At 32.5% G+C, this 16,097-nt stretch overlaps 1 protein-coding gene and 1 long non-coding RNA gene across 3 annotated transcripts in view; one reads left to right on the forward strand and one right to left on the reverse strand.

The window, feature by feature from the left end:
* LOC118185709 (proprotein convertase subtilisin/kexin type 4-like) overlaps nt 1–16,097 on the reverse strand; it is a 553,482-nt gene that overhangs the window by 442,085 nt on the left and 95,300 nt on the right. The gene's annotated exons all lie outside the window — the stretch shown is intronic.
* The window catches only part of LOC118194713 (uncharacterized), a 64,401-nt gene continuing 51,644 nt past the window's right edge, over nt 3,341–16,097 (forward strand). The window contains exon 1 of the long non-coding RNA XR_004759136.2: nt 3,341–3,549. This is a non-coding gene — a long non-coding RNA (uncharacterized LOC118194713). The remainder of the gene's footprint in view (nt 3,550–16,097) is intronic.

A 16,097-nucleotide genomic window follows, 5' to 3' on the forward strand; every position in this document is an offset into this window, starting at 1 on the left:
ATGGCAAAGCCTCGAGGGCTATCTGCCTAAGGGGAGGGATGCCTTCGTGGAGGACTTTCTAAGGGAAACTGGCTCGTATACACGTTACACATGGGGAAAACCACGAAAACGCCCATGCAGCCAGCCCGTTCGCGGGATTCGAACCTCGAACCGAACTACCAGTGTTCAGCGACTTTACCGCTCGGCCGCTGGTGGGCCATCTGCCTATGGGAATGGATTCCTTCATAGAGGCCTTTTTAAGGATAAATACTAAAAAAAACACACCGGAAAAAAATGAAAATGCTCAAGCAGCCAGCCCTTTCTCGACGCGAACCCTATAATCTATTTATATTATACCTAATCATATGTATTAAACTTTCTTTATATAATGCTGCAACGATTTCTTCTACAAATCTCGAAAGAAACCTCTTTGAGAGAGTTATCGATCGAAGAATTTCGCTTTCTGGTAAAACAGAAGGACCGCCACTTGAGGGAAATATTTGTTAAAAGCCTTGTGTGCAGGCCATCCACTAAAATTCGTAAACTAATAAGCTTACTGAGGACGTTTAAAATTGATTTGAGAGTCAAAGCCTGCACGCAAAGATCAGATTTCTTGTTAATCTTATGAATTTTATAGTTTATATATATATATATATATATATATACTGTTTTGCTTTTTTTAATTTTTGTATACTCTTATTCCATAAACTATTTCAGATGTTAGACCGTAATCTAAAGCGTTTAGATTAATATTATTATTTTACATATTAGTATAGTAGCCTTGCTTGTTGGCTCCTAAAATGACCCCCCGACTAACTTAGTTTAGACCTTTATTTTTTAGAAACGCATCTCAAAGTTAACCGGAGAGTCAGACAATAAGCATTTCCTTTTAATATACGGACACAGGTTATCGAAGAGCACACTAGTGATTTATAATTTTTGTTATCCAACGTTCAGTGTAATACGGCTTTACTGCTTCTACATATCAGTTGTCTTTCGAAATGGTGATTTCCTACATGCGACATATATTCATGGCTGAAAGAACGTCTACAGAATTAATTACTTTTCTCATGTTTGAGGACAACTTAATCGGAGTATACTCTGGCTGTTGTATACTATATATCCAGATCTGAAGCCTTTCGTTGTATGGCGAAAATGATCAACACATAGAAATACAGCTCATTAAAGAAACGTGAGCTTGCTTTTATACTGAAGATAAATGACGAATATTCGAGAGCTTAACTTTGATCTGTGGCCATAGGCTAATAAATGCTTCTTGAAACACAGCAGACAATTTGATTATCGACAAAATAACCCAAATGGTTAACCTTTGCATACAGATTTATAATCTTACAAGAGCGCATGATCGAAATTGTTAAAATGACATGCGGTTCCCAGCAGACAAAAACGCTATTGTAAAACCGTGAAGCAAAAGATTATTTTAGACAAATAATTTCTTTTTTAATTTCTAAGATTTGCGTATCACAGTCCAACCGAAATTCGAAGATATAATCCATATCAGAATTTCAAATTTGCTTGCAGTTCTTGACTCAAAGTATTATCGATTATGCAATCATTTTAACATACAAACTCCACATTTACCAAATGCTTACGTGTAATGAGCATAGTCTGAGCCATTGCATTTAACGATTAATTGTTGCTATACTGCGTCTTAGAAAATTCCAAGGATCTTCAGAAATTTAAATACTAGTTTTGATATTTCAAAAATACGGATGAATAATATTCTTCACCAAATTTACTCGTAATTCCTGAATAAAATGAAACGAATAAAAGTGAGCGAGCATTTTGTCATATCCACATATTTGCCAAATATACAGATACAAAATAGAAAACTGAAACTAAACAAAGAGGATTTGATGCACTAGTTAAAATCCATATTAACAATGAAATAAATAATTAGATCTCTTCCTAATATATACTCATTCTTTGCACATTACACAATTACGTACTTATATTATATTAATTGTATTTATATTATTATTATATAAATTGTATATTATGTATTTATATTATTATATATATCAATATTACTATGTTTAAATTTTAAACATGCGTTCCTGAACAAATTAGAACCCAGAACGTTACCCAAAATAGGAAGTCATCGATACGTAAACCCATTACATTAAGCTTAAAAATTTATTTTGATCGCCGAGAAATAATACAGGATGTACAACTAATAATTGCGAATGCATCAGAAACTGAGATAACATATTTCATAATTTAACTATTAAAGGTAAGCTTTTGTTCTTTTACTTGAATACAGCGAACGCAGAAATAGACCTTTAAAACCATTAACCATGGGAAAAAGATGGAAAGAGTAGTTACACATATAATATATTCGAACTACAAATTAAAAGGACCTAACTAATAAAATGTCGAGACGTTAAGGATATAGCATTTACTTTCACCTATTTCACTTATTATGGAATGTTATAGTGCATAACATTATCAATGTGTAAAGTATTTAAAGTAATATTAAATGTTCATAGCTCCTTTTATATATATATATATATATATATATATAAAATACTAAAAAAGCCTATTCCTAACAAGAAAAATCCGAATGCGTATACATACGTATTTAGCATTTATATTCTACTTGTCCATTGAAAACAGTATTCTTATACTTCGCGACTTACAATGGGATACAAGTAAATTTATTTCATTAATCAAAACAAGTTATTAATAAAGCAGACTAAATATCTGATAGTAAGAATAAATTATATTTTCAGTGTGAAGCTATAAAATAATGATTTTCAGCCACTGCAAGGAAATCAAAAATCATGTCCACTGATAATATAACTGATCGAGTCTGACATAATTAATAATGTAATTAATTTGACATAATTGGCATAATACGACGTATAAATTCCTATTTACCTATAATCTCCGCCTAGTGTGAAGGCCACCTGTTACTACTTTTTGCATGTGGAAATGAAAACAGAAAAATCTCTTCAACTGTAAAACGTAAGTGGTAATAACGATTTTACGTAAAATAGTCAGAACTACTTACGTGTCATTATTTCATTCAATAAGTTGCTTGAAAATGAAGCTTCACTTATAGTAGCTGATCCTGATTCCAATGATGGCAAAGTCAGATCTAGACCTTTGTCTCCTTGTTGACAAAAATTGGCACAGAAAACAACATGAAGAAGCTTTGGAAAAACCCCAGCCTCCGATCTGAAGATCAATAGCACAATTTGGATAAATGGAATACCGAGGTGCTCGAAAAGGGATAAAAATAGTCAAACGGAGTTGCAAAAGGGTCGGTTTCAAACAAGCTTTAGGGTTATTACATTCGCAAGATCCGATCCACCCAAAGGTAATTGGGCAGCGCAGGCAGAGCTGCTCTAATTACGTTAAGGCTCGTCGAACAAATTGGGTGCGGCGGTATGCAGTTGTTCGGTGAGAAAAGTGGCACGATGTTGGACACACTGCAAATAATTTCTACTCGTTGTTCGTAGATGTATTTGCATGCCCAGAGACAAAGGAAATTAAAAGAGTTAAGGGAACGGTTTCTCTGTCTAAGATTGCCTCCATGATGGATTTGTAAGTATTAATGACTTTTCCTTCAATTTAAGCTTCAAACTACACAAATATTGAGCATCAAAACGAAGAAATTGATACTAATTTAATTAACACTTGGTTACGCAGTTGTTAAGACAGGAATTCAGAGATGATGCCAACTGCACTCAAACCCGACAGAAAAAATAACAGGTATTATAAAATATCGCCTTAATATTAAATTGGTACATATTTGTTCTGACAATAATAATGCTACAGATAAACGTAAATTGGTCAACGCTTTAAATTATTATAATTTCGAAAGTGATAACGTGTGTTATACTAATTAATATAACAAATGAGCTCTGAATTCCAAAATTTAAAATAAAAAACATAACTTGAATAGGTGTAGAGAGTACAGTCTTCAAATTAAACATTGCTAGTTTTATTAAAAGTCTAGTTTGCCACAGAGAAATAATCGACTTAAATGGCAAAAGTAAAATATTTGCAAAATTCACCAGCTACTACTACAATCCACTCACCAGCTACTAGATCTGTTCTTCGCAACTGGATTTAAAATTTTGAAACTCAAAATAGGGAAACAGATATAGTTATTTTCATTTTTTGTATGATATTTAAAGTTCTCTAGTTTAAACGATATAAGTATAGCTTAAATTTGGATTATGTACGCTTGGACTGGAGAGGAGATTTATACATTAAACAAATAAAAGCTATACCATTGATTTCAAGAAATCATTTAAGACATGTACAATCTTATGTAAATTTTCTCTGAATTTAATATCCCCAGCAAACATATGAAATGAAAGCTGTTCGAAGGGAAACTGTTCATGATAAATTGTTTTTGGTTTTGAGAATTTCGTTTCATTTGCCACATATTTTATACTGGATTATAATTACATAGCATTCAGTGTCTTCTAAAAAGTGGGGAAAATGGTGCAAAAGAAAATGGATGTCTTATTTTGTGAATGCTTAGAATAATCTTCCTTTTAGTCAGTTACAGTTTTATTATAACTTAGCGTAACCCAATATGTAGATTCAATAAACCAGCCTTCTAATTTCTAAGATATGGCGGATAAACTTTATTTAATTAGAAATAAAAAATCTAGAAAAATGAGAGGAAAGTCATAAAAAACATACATCTGGCATCTCTAAACAATATCATAAAGATGCTAGACTAAGAGTGTTTCAGCAAATATGATACCAGACTTTCAAGTATTTAATTACTTAATATAAAATGTCTCAAAATAATTAAATGAACGCCATGCGAAGTCTAGTTTTCATGCTGATGTATTTCAGTAACAATGCACATTATTAAGGGGGAATAGCTTTAAAAAGAGTTTTAATCATGGTCTAAACTAAAACCATTCAGATTTGGAAAAAAAAAAAAAAAAAAAAAAAAAAAAAAAAAAAAAGACATTTTGTTTCAGTTCCGTAAGAAAGCACATGCAACAAAGTACAAAGCCTTATCAAAAAAGAAAATCGATTTTAAGATATACATAAATAATAACAAAATGCAAGGTATCAGATTTAATTGCACAGAATAGTATTATGGTAGTTTTATAAAAGATTTAAGAATAATATTTTAAAACTTTGTATTTTGTATTTGTTACTGCACCTTGTTATATAAAAATTTTACAAAATTTGAAATTCGGTCTTCCAAGTGCCCATGTTCGGTTGGAGGAAGGACTAAGTTATTCAAAATTTGAGGGCTCTACGTAACCGTTGTTTTTTCACAATGCGATAAACATTCACGCATTCATGCAAATTCTTCATTATTTAGTTTCTTTAAATATAATACATGGCGAGCGATAATATTTGGTGTCAAAAGTTTGAAAAGTGAATCAACGCAAAAAGTGAAACGACGTAAAATGCCGTTTTGAGACTAACAGTCCTTTGTGTCTAACGCCCCTTTGGGCTAAAAAAAAATTAGCTGATTATACTCGAACAGGGTAGAATGGATAAATAAATAGCTCTTGAGATCCCTTTAAATGGCCTGGGTAAAGCTGACAAAATCTATTATTACTGACTGCGCACTTTTTGATGCGTAAGTATTTGCATGCTCTTGCATGTATATTTTCAGGATTTGTGGAAAACAAGAACAGCATCACTGAAAACTGCTTTTGGCGAAACTTGTGCTTTGCGCGAACACAATTCTATTTAACTTGCATGAGCTTATTTAAATTTTAAAAATTTAAGGCGTATATTTTACAGAATGTATTCAAATTGCCCTTTTAAATTGCTTACGACTGACATCTGGCTTTGATGCTGCTCCATTTGCAATACTGCTAACAAGATCATTTCAAATAAATATCATTAATATCTTAAAAAATTACTTCATAACGTGCTCTTCAATACTGAGACGGCAGATCATAACATTGCAGTGCAATCTTAAAAATGGCTCACATATACATAGTTTAGACACCTTTTTTAGAAGCACCATTTTGAAAATTTTATATTAGGTATAAAATTTTCTAAAGAAAGCATACTGGCTTGAACAGTAACTCTCTCCAGAAACCTAAAATAAGCTACGACAGTATTATTACGGAAAACATTTCATGTTCAAAACATTCAAACATTTCACAAATTATGGCCCAAGCTTTGCAGATCGCTGCAACGATTTCCTCACATGCGTTTCACTATAATAGTACGTTCGCATTACGCTCTGAAGATAATAATGGTCATAAATCTCAATCTAAAGGCTTCGGGCTTTGGGCTAAGTTACAGCCAATCACAAAACTTAGCCAGAACAAGAACTCAGCCCAAGCAATTTTCTCTTTCGTAATTTAAAGCTTTCTTCGAAGAATATCATGTACGCCTGAGTACATTAAATGCATGCTAACGATACCTCATTTACAACAAAAGGTTTCCTTGATTATGAAGAAACTTTTTGCATATAAAAGAGAAGACATGTGTCAAGATGCTATCGCATCTGTATAAATACCTCTTATTCTACAACTTGCAAAAATAATGCAAGATTTCAGAAATATTGCAAGTGTCTGAAACAGGCTAAATATGGTATAAATAGTTTTTATAAAATAGTTACATTAAGAAATTGGACTGTATTAGTGTAATAATTAAATCATTAATTAAAAAATAATGTAAATAATATACGAATCTATTAGATATATTAGTGTAAATGTAAGTATTATGTGATTTTCTAATGTATATTTTCTGTATTTATGATACATTAATTTACAAAAATAATAATGTAAGACTTCAGTGCTGATGCATTTGTGTGTAACAAGTTAAAAAAATGAAAGGAAATGTATTAATAAGAGAATTCGCCTTAGTAATTCAACTAAGTATGATGAAATGCACACAAAAAAAAAAAAAAAAAAAAAAAAAAAAAAATCTTCAATTAGCTCCTTAAAATGATGTTTATTTTAATTCGATGTAACTAGATATACTAATGTAAATATATTGTTTGTATGAAGTACAATGTACAATGAAAGTTTGTATGTATGTTCGAAGTAATTATGTTATATCAATCTGCCATAATCCAACTTTTGTTAATAGGTTAATTTCTTTGCAATAATTGTATACTATGTCTTTGTAACTGTATATTCAATACGTAAGTCTAATATTAATGTAAAATTACTATGTAAATGTCTTGGTAGGCTAGCATCTGTTATATTAAAAGAGTTTCGACACCATGGTTAAATAGTTTTACTTCTAGGTACCATGTTATATCTGAAATTCCTATATTGTTAAATGTTAAATATGAAACTACTTGCCGTTAAAGGGAGTGATCGTATAGTGAAACGTGTACAGCATTTTTGCGTTGTGAAAAAAATGCATTCCGGGACCGCGCCGTGAGAGGATCGAAAACATAAAACATATACAAGATATAAAGGAAAAGTTCATATTAAATATATAAAGAAAACATACTGTAAGAGGTTCCAGATTAAATATCAGTTTATTCAATTACAACACAATAAGAAAGATCTTAACCTCATCTGAGAGTCTGTTCATTTAAATTCATAAAAAAACTTAAGGTTTGTCTGGTGATTTAAAAGAAAGGAAAGGGAAACAATTTATGGCCAGAGAGTTAAATTTTAGATTCGACGTTGTTTTTACTGCTAAGGACGTTTTTGAAAAACTTGCCTAAAGTTCAAACACACCAAAAAAAATGATACTTATCTTGAGTGGACATCTTGAAGTGGAGGAGAGCTCATATCTTAGCTCTATCCTTACGTCACTTGGCAAATCCGCAAGACAGAGTCTCGAACGGCACGACAATAAATTACATCAGCTATACCGTCAAATCTTACGCCGGCTACTGGTTTCCATAGAAGAAAATTGTTCCCACTGGAAGCAAGAGAACAGCTTACACCGCACGGCTGTCTGCCTAGACTCTCAGCTCCACCAAGGAAAACGTAGACAATTAAGCTCGGCATTTTAGAGAACGGCTAACGCAGGCTTCCAGTTGACTAAGGTGACATAATTCCTTCTGTTTTCAAGTCGGAGTTCAGAGGACATCGTCCTGACTTTTGCCGATACAGATAGAGACCCAAGTCTCTGTTAATTTTTTTGTTATTCACCCGCGGCCGGGGAGCATATTTGCCGCTCCCCGCCGGAAAACACCTCTCGGAGTCACTTACATTTTGTCCAGCAAGCCCAAAAATCAGCGAGTCAGTCCGAGAGTCAGCCAAAAGTAAGTGTGTCCAACTCAAATTTTCTTCTTGTCCTTCACCAAACGGGCTCCCACTATGGCTTCACTTATCGCCCCCTTAATTATGGCAAAATCTTCGTTTTCAACTCCAGAATGCGGAAATAAGGGTGATCGCGCATGCGCGCCCTTCTTCACTTAGCCAACAACCGGACCCTCAATCGCCAAAACCTGAATGACTTACATTGAAAGACAAGTAGCAACCTTTGACCTTTCCGTCACGTACTTTCCTCTCTTAAGGTCAACTAACAATGAAAATTCTTTCTCGAACATTCTAAAGCGCGCGAAATCATGACTTGGCGAAAATTGCCTCCCTTTCCCTGCTTCTTTCACAATGAATAAAAGTTTGTACAAGATTTACAAATAGAGGAAAATAAATAATACTCTTTTAAACTAAATAATATTCCCAGAAGCATCTGTCTTTCCCCAAAAATTAAAGCCTTAAATTAAATAATTCAGAATCAAAATAAAATTTAAATTTCCATAAATCATAAAATCATTCACCTAATTTTTTTATAACGCTATCCGGTAATTTCTCTACATAACACATCCGATGCGGGCCAACTAAAAGCCCAGCGGGGTACAGTAGTGCGCCGGAGCAACACCTGTAAAAGTCACTGACGAAGTTCTGGTGCTCCGTCCACTTTTCCCTGTCCCTGTTCCTGTATCATGATATTTAGTTCCATCTTGATAATTTACGTAACAATCAAACGTAAGAAATTTAGTAACTTCCATAAAAATGATTTATAGAAATATCAATATTTACATATCGATGGCAGTGGTCGGCATGCTTCATTTTCCTTGGTTAGAATCTCCTCTTGTGAACAACAATGTGTGTGTATATATATATATATATATATAAGGGAATTTTTCGAAGGAATTTGGTTTTCTGCTCTTAGTTGACCTTTTTTTAAATTTTAATCTAGTCTTTGCTTGCTAATTTCTTAAAATTCTACTTGTTTAAATTTCTTTTTAGTAATTCACAACATTTAATTTTACTTTTGTATTTGAATTTTACTTTTGCCTTTACCTTCATGGATGACGAAATATGAATTGAATGATTGAAGAGTTAGGCTTGGAGGCAACTTTTCCTTGATAAGTCTTCTCCTGCCTGCTCAACAATTATTCACTTATGCATTTTAATAAATTCTGAGGATTCAAAAACTTTTTGGAATTATATATTCATAGATTTTGATACTTGCACTTGATTTACATATGCTCTCAGAATTTAAATGATATTGTAGATTAGTTCACCGCAATAATTAATCATTTATTTGTAATTCAATTCCATTTAAAATTAAATTAAAATTTTCTTTTTACGAATAGAGAATGTTTGTTAAATATATATATGTATATACACACACAAACAGATATGTATATATATACACAAACAGATATAGATAGACAGATATGTGTATATATATATATATATATATATATATATATATATATACACATACACGCAGGCAGATAGATATAGATGGGCAGATATGTATGCATATATAAATACAGGTTCTTAAGCTGAATGCACCAACTATGTTTTTACACGACATCTCAAAGCGTTAACTTTCGAAACATCTAATTCTAGCCGATGGACCAATGGTGTGTTAAGAACAATACAAAATGCTACACTCCTAAGAGTTCAATTGTGCGTAGAGTAACAACTCAAACGATAAAAAATTTAATTTCCAATTTTACAGTCACTTTTAATTTGCTAATACATAAAAAAGCATTAACCCGAAAAATGAACAATATAATCTTATCACAACTGTCGAAAATCACTCGAAGAGTGATGAAAACACGTGGCCATCAAAAAATGACGATAAGATAACTCTGTTAGAAGAAAAATATAATTCCTTTGTCCTCAGATTATTCTGTTACAAATAGAGAAATACATTCTTGACATTCTGCTAAGAAAATTACATCTCTCAAATTACTCCACACAGCGCAAATCTTTTAGCTCCATCAGGTTCACAAAAAACTTTAGAAACTCAGAAGCAAAAAGCTAATCAACAGCGAACATTTAAAGCTTCTAAGCACTATAAAATAAGAACCTGACGAAACTCTTTCCAACAAGTGGGAATTCCAAATAGTATTTTTTGCCGTCATATACCTTTTGTTTTTTACAGAATGGGTACTGAAGACACGTTTTACACTTGTATATAACTTCCTAACTTATTTCTTTAGCAGGTAAACCGAGTGGGATATAATCTAAAAAAATTACAACAGGAGCTCAAAATAAATTTGCTGTACACAAACATTTTGACGCGAGTAGTCTTCAATGGCTTCAATCACAGGTCTTTTGAAGAGGCACACTCTTTCAAATCTCCATTCACTGGCGTCTCGGCCCTCCCCTTGTTAGGGGTAGAGGAAAGAGGAAGGGTACACAGTTTCTGAAGCAATGGGGAGAAAGATAGCTAAACCTTGAAACGAAAAAAATCCGCGAAGATAGGCTAGGTTTCGCTGGCATAGAGATAGGGGTAATGGAAAGGGGGCAGGAAAAGATCGATAATTCGATCGAGACACAGATAACCGCAAGGTTCCCCAGATTTCACTTTGGTAATCTATTGGAATAGACAGAAAATAAAAAAAGAGATTGATATGCGAAGAATATAGCCCCAAATTTGCCAGCTTCTTCATATATCTATACATGGCAGATAAAAGAATTTTCTGCGACTTCTTTACTTTCATTTTGCTTCAGGGTATCAAATAAGTCTAACAAGATTTTATTCCACAGCACAAAGGGCTCCTTTATGAGTTAATGTCTTTCAAGCACAGCATTTTTTTAACTTAGTACCCTTCTAATAGTTCAAAAATTTTAAAGAATTTTTAAATTTAGCATGTTTCTTAATAACTTAGAATCTTTCTTAAAATTTGTGAAGTCAATTTTTTAAGTCCTCAAGATCTGCGTTTTCCAATCCTCAAAACGGCCAACGTAATTTATAATTCGCATAAATCCGTAATGTTCTGGATATTTCTGCTGTTTCTAAACGACGATTTGGTAAAGCAAGCGAAAGAAATACAGTTCTTCGTTATTAAGTCATTTAAAAATCAGATCTTCATGAATTAAATAATTTTAGTGAAGTGTTAAAGCCATATACTTGATCTAAGAAGGTTAATGCTATTATCAAATATCTATATTCACTTATAATTCATCATTGCAACGAATTTCTGAAATATATCTGATTAAAAAAACAGCTATTAAATTTTATTTTAAAGTTATGTATTATCAACTTTTATAATGCACAACAATTTTGTATCTATTCATCTAAGTCTGATTTGAAGAGGTAGCATAAAGTCTTTTCTGCATTAGTGCAGAATATTTTTGTAGACAATACAGATACTATCTATATTCATACTAACGGAAATATACTGAATAATCTCTTGGCGACTACCTCTCACATTTGAAACCGATCAATATTTCTCAGAACAATAACCAACGAATATTGGTACCGAGCATCAAACGTAATTAAGTTTTTCAGACGATCGCTTTTACAAAAAATTCATTCAGCATGACTGAAATATCTTCAAAATATCTTCATTCAATTCATTCAGCATGGCTGAAACATGGCTGAAATATGTACTTTATTTCACGTTAATGATGATAATGATTTTGATATCCCCTCATTCGAGCATGTTACTACTTCATTAGCAATATTTCCATTATTAGCCCAAAAGGGGTTATTTGTCTTCAAATGGGATTTTGCGTCGAATCACTGTAAATGCGTCGTTTTACTTTTCATTAAAGTCTGTTGCCTTTCGGAAAAATGTAAAATATTTATTTTTGAAACCGAATCAGTCTGTTGTGACAATTACAAACTAAGCTACCTGAAAAGCAACAGATGCAGTTCTTCAGAATAATAATTTCTTACTTTTGAATAGGATGGATTTAAATAATAAAAATGTATTTAATTCATGATCTATTTAATTAAAAATATTCAGTACTTTCATAGAATGACGTTGCATTTTTTTATTATTTATTTAATATACTGTAAAACTGCAATGGATTTTTGATTAATAAACTCCGATTTGAAAGTGAGAGCACTTCGAAATTAATTTTATCCTCCAGCTCCCGAGACTGTCTATCGGAAATTCTAAATAAGGCTGTATTTATATATTTTATGATTTTGCTATTCTATTGAATTGAATTGAATTTCACGTGGTGTAATTGCGAAGAACGCGATATTTAATAAAGGTGACACAGAAATGTAAAATAACAGAAATGACAGAATAACAGAATAATGAATAATAAAATAACAGAATAATAATAAAATAACAGAATAATGAATCATGTAAAATAACAGAAAGCGTAAAAAAAGGGAATAAAAAGACGAAAGAAAAATCTTACAAGCCATCTTTCTAGGAAAACTGGGCATTGATATCATAACCTGAGAAAATATTGAAAAAAAATATAGAAAGTGTATGCCAACACTTCGAAAATTCTAAACATATGCTGGTTTAAAAATTTTTATGATTTTGCTTTTGAATTGTATATGGTATAAGTGCGAAAAAACAAGGCTTAATAATAAAGCTAAAATGACAAGGGAAAAAATTGGATTAGCAGGAGTGAGAGCAACACCAGACTGGTAGACTGCGAGCTCAGCGAGAGCGTAAGTAACCTTAACAAACCGTTTTAGGCCACCGTTAAAATCTGAAACTTTTCACATTTTTTTTACATGTAAAATTCATGAATAATTCATATTCTCATATATTCATATTTCATGAAATGTTCATATTTCCTCTATTTTGCTTGTACTTTAGCATGTACTTTGGGATGCTTTTGGAAGAACTACTCTAAATTTAGTTGCATTTCTTCGATGAATCGTAAAAGAATAATCCTCTCTCTCACAGTTTTATTAAGATATCGAAATTGTTAAAATAAACGTTTCATAAATCTTCACTTTCTTTATCTGGAGTTCTTTAAGTATCATATAATAATGCTTTTTTGTTTAATTTAAATCTTATCAATTTTAAGACGCGACGGCTTCAATGTTTCCCTCCAGTATCAAACTAGAATTAATAATTGCCTAAATTTATGTAAAGAATTTAATTTAAAGAAATAAATAAACCATTAATAAATAAAATTTCATAAATCATAATGATAAATTTTCTGGTAATATTGCGAATCAATTATATAACAAAATACCGGAGCTCGTTTTATTTGAGCCTTTGGTTGTAACCAAGGTTTCGCTTAGAAAAAGAAAAATTACAGCAGTCGGGTTCCGGTAAGCTGATGCTTAATTTAAGTTGTGACAAAAAACATCAGAGATGTGAAGAAATAAATTTTTCTGTAATATATAGTATAATATAATACTTCAAAGATTCTTTTACCGGCACAAAACTAAAACGAGGTGTATGGTTTTTGTTTTTTAACCAGTTATTATTTTTGCCTTTATAGTCAATTCTACTTTCGTCGGTTCTCACCAGGATGCAAATTAGTTAATGTTAACAGAGAAGGTATAAAAGAGACTGGAAGCTACTGATGACCAACTCACCAACTCATTATTATTCGCCCACAATCTGAATTACTGGAATCGGACTTAGTTTTGCTAGTCATTATTGCTACTCATTATTATTGTTGAGGGCTTGAGCCAGAACTTATAAGTTTGTCTTCTAAATCTCATATTTTAATACTTTAAGCTTTGCTTCTACTATTCTTGCAAGAAGAGGAGTTTAATTTCGGTTACTGCATAAGCTGTTTTGTTAGGGTTATCCTTGAGTCTGGCGCCTTAGATCGCTCGGCCGCAGTGTAAGTGTTAGGCAGTTGAACAGTAAAAGTTTTATTTTAATTCTTCTTCCGTGTTGAGTTATTTTACTTACAGGTTAAAGACGCGGCGATAAGTTGCTTGACAGTCTTCACGAAACCATAAATTACCTTCTAAAATAGTCAAGTTCCGTACAAGACACTGTGTTTAAACATTACTAATGAGAATCGAAAGAAATACTTTGCAAGCATGAAGAAAATTTTAATTGAAAAGCGTGAGTACGAAAACAAAGAGAGAAGAATTAAACACTCTCCGAACACGGTACCCTGCTGATAAAATTACAGTCGTCCAGCAGAGAGCAGGGGAGAAATGCCCCCAAATCCAAGGCCTAACTTGTAAGTTGAGAAAAAAAACTTTGTATAACTGACCATTTTTGTTCCTTATATTTAGTAACATCGGCTCGAAATTTCTGCCATGTGATTTCTTTTCTGATGGGACAACGATAGTATTGGGCGATAGTATTTGCGATGAAACACCGAACTCCATATCTTTGCGCTTACATATTTAGTGCACTAGACTACATTCACTCTACATGACATGTGATCCATATACGAAACAGAATTTGTCTACGAACTGAATCAATATTGAAATGTTCATTAATATTAAACCTAAAACACACAGGAAAACACTTCTGTCTAAATATTACGACGGTCCCTTTGGTCATCGCCAGTGGACCTTCAGGTAATCAGCACACTCTAAGACAACCCTCACTCTCCACACCCAGCAGAAGCATTTTAGTCCAGGAAAAGTGTCTTCCTCCGAGTCCTAAATCCACATGAGGATAAAATGTTCAGTGAGGCTGAGATGGTAGGGCTGAGAAGCTGTAAGAGGTGGATAGCGATGGAGGACATTGGAGAAGCCAAGCATGTTACTTTAAGAGAGGAAGGAGGGAGGCAGATGAGCTTTGTCGAACACTGGGGAAGATAACTTTCACTAATTTAGTGGAAAAGAGGGACTGCAGACAAGAAAAGAATTTTGTTCAAGCGGATTAAATGCTCTTTTTTCATTTTGTTTACAATCTCTTTTTCTTTTCTTTAAAGAATCAAATCCTCAAGTAATTTGTTCTTTTCCGAGTGAATGACCAGAAATGAAAAACTGCTGGCTCTTATTCGGGAAGAAATAAAGGACCTGCATGTAAAAGCTGAATAAATTTATTAAATCATCCAAATAATGTCATCTGGAAATATCAGACGACCAAATAACAGAAGATGCTAATATAAAATTACTGGAATATATTTAGAAGGAATAGGATAGAGAGGCATTCATGGACGACCTGATGTAAGATTACATTATACATTATCATCTACTTTGTAAAATCGTGTATCTTTTTGTGAGTAGTGTCTTGGAAATTTTAATAGAAGACGGCCATTTTTGAATCATGTAAAATAACAGATGGTTTCATTTTTTAAAACTGTTTTCTAATTTGCAGTGTACTGAATAGGCTAATATTTCCTCTTCTAACTCAATGAGAGACATAACCTGAGCCATATGCATGTTGGATTATGACACACGCTTAATGCTTTTTTATGCTATATATTAAATGAATCACAAACAAAAGCCTTCATTACTCAGATGCATCGAAAATTGTTTATACACGTATAGCAGGATCTAAACTGGCATTCGTAGCAAACATTTACATCCATCTAGTATGAGTATCAGCTAGGAAAGCGCACGTCTGAATGATAACCCAGAAAAGACTCAAGATGTTAAAATAATCTCTAGCCTTCATATTATAAAATTCCTTGACTTCCGGTTCGAAATATTGAAATTATGACTGCATTCCAAATGTAATGTTTATGAAAAGGAACATTTGAAGTCACTTCCGTAGCTGAAACTTTCACAGTTTGAAACAAAAGTCTCTCCCCCTGAAAACCACATACCTGATAGTTTTATGTGTTGGTTGAAATTCAGATAAGGTAATGGACGCAGACGTATGCAAGGTTTAGGAAAATAATAAATTATTACGGTAAGTCTAAAAATTTTAAAGTCACGTGTTTTTGAACTTGAATGATAGATTAATTGCAACAAAATTCATTTAAAGTTCCGTTAATTCGTTTAAAAATTTAATATGGTCAGCACATGATCTCCCGCCAGTTTCATGTTTTAAACAGCAAACAGGCTTTAAGTATCTCTTCCAA

This window comes from Stegodyphus dumicola, chromosome 2 (assembly GCF_044657685.1).
Source record: "Stegodyphus dumicola isolate Sdum_Otavi_A_Nest chromosome 2, ASM4465768v1".
NCBI lineage: Eukaryota > Metazoa > Arthropoda > Arachnida > Araneae > Eresidae > Stegodyphus > Stegodyphus dumicola.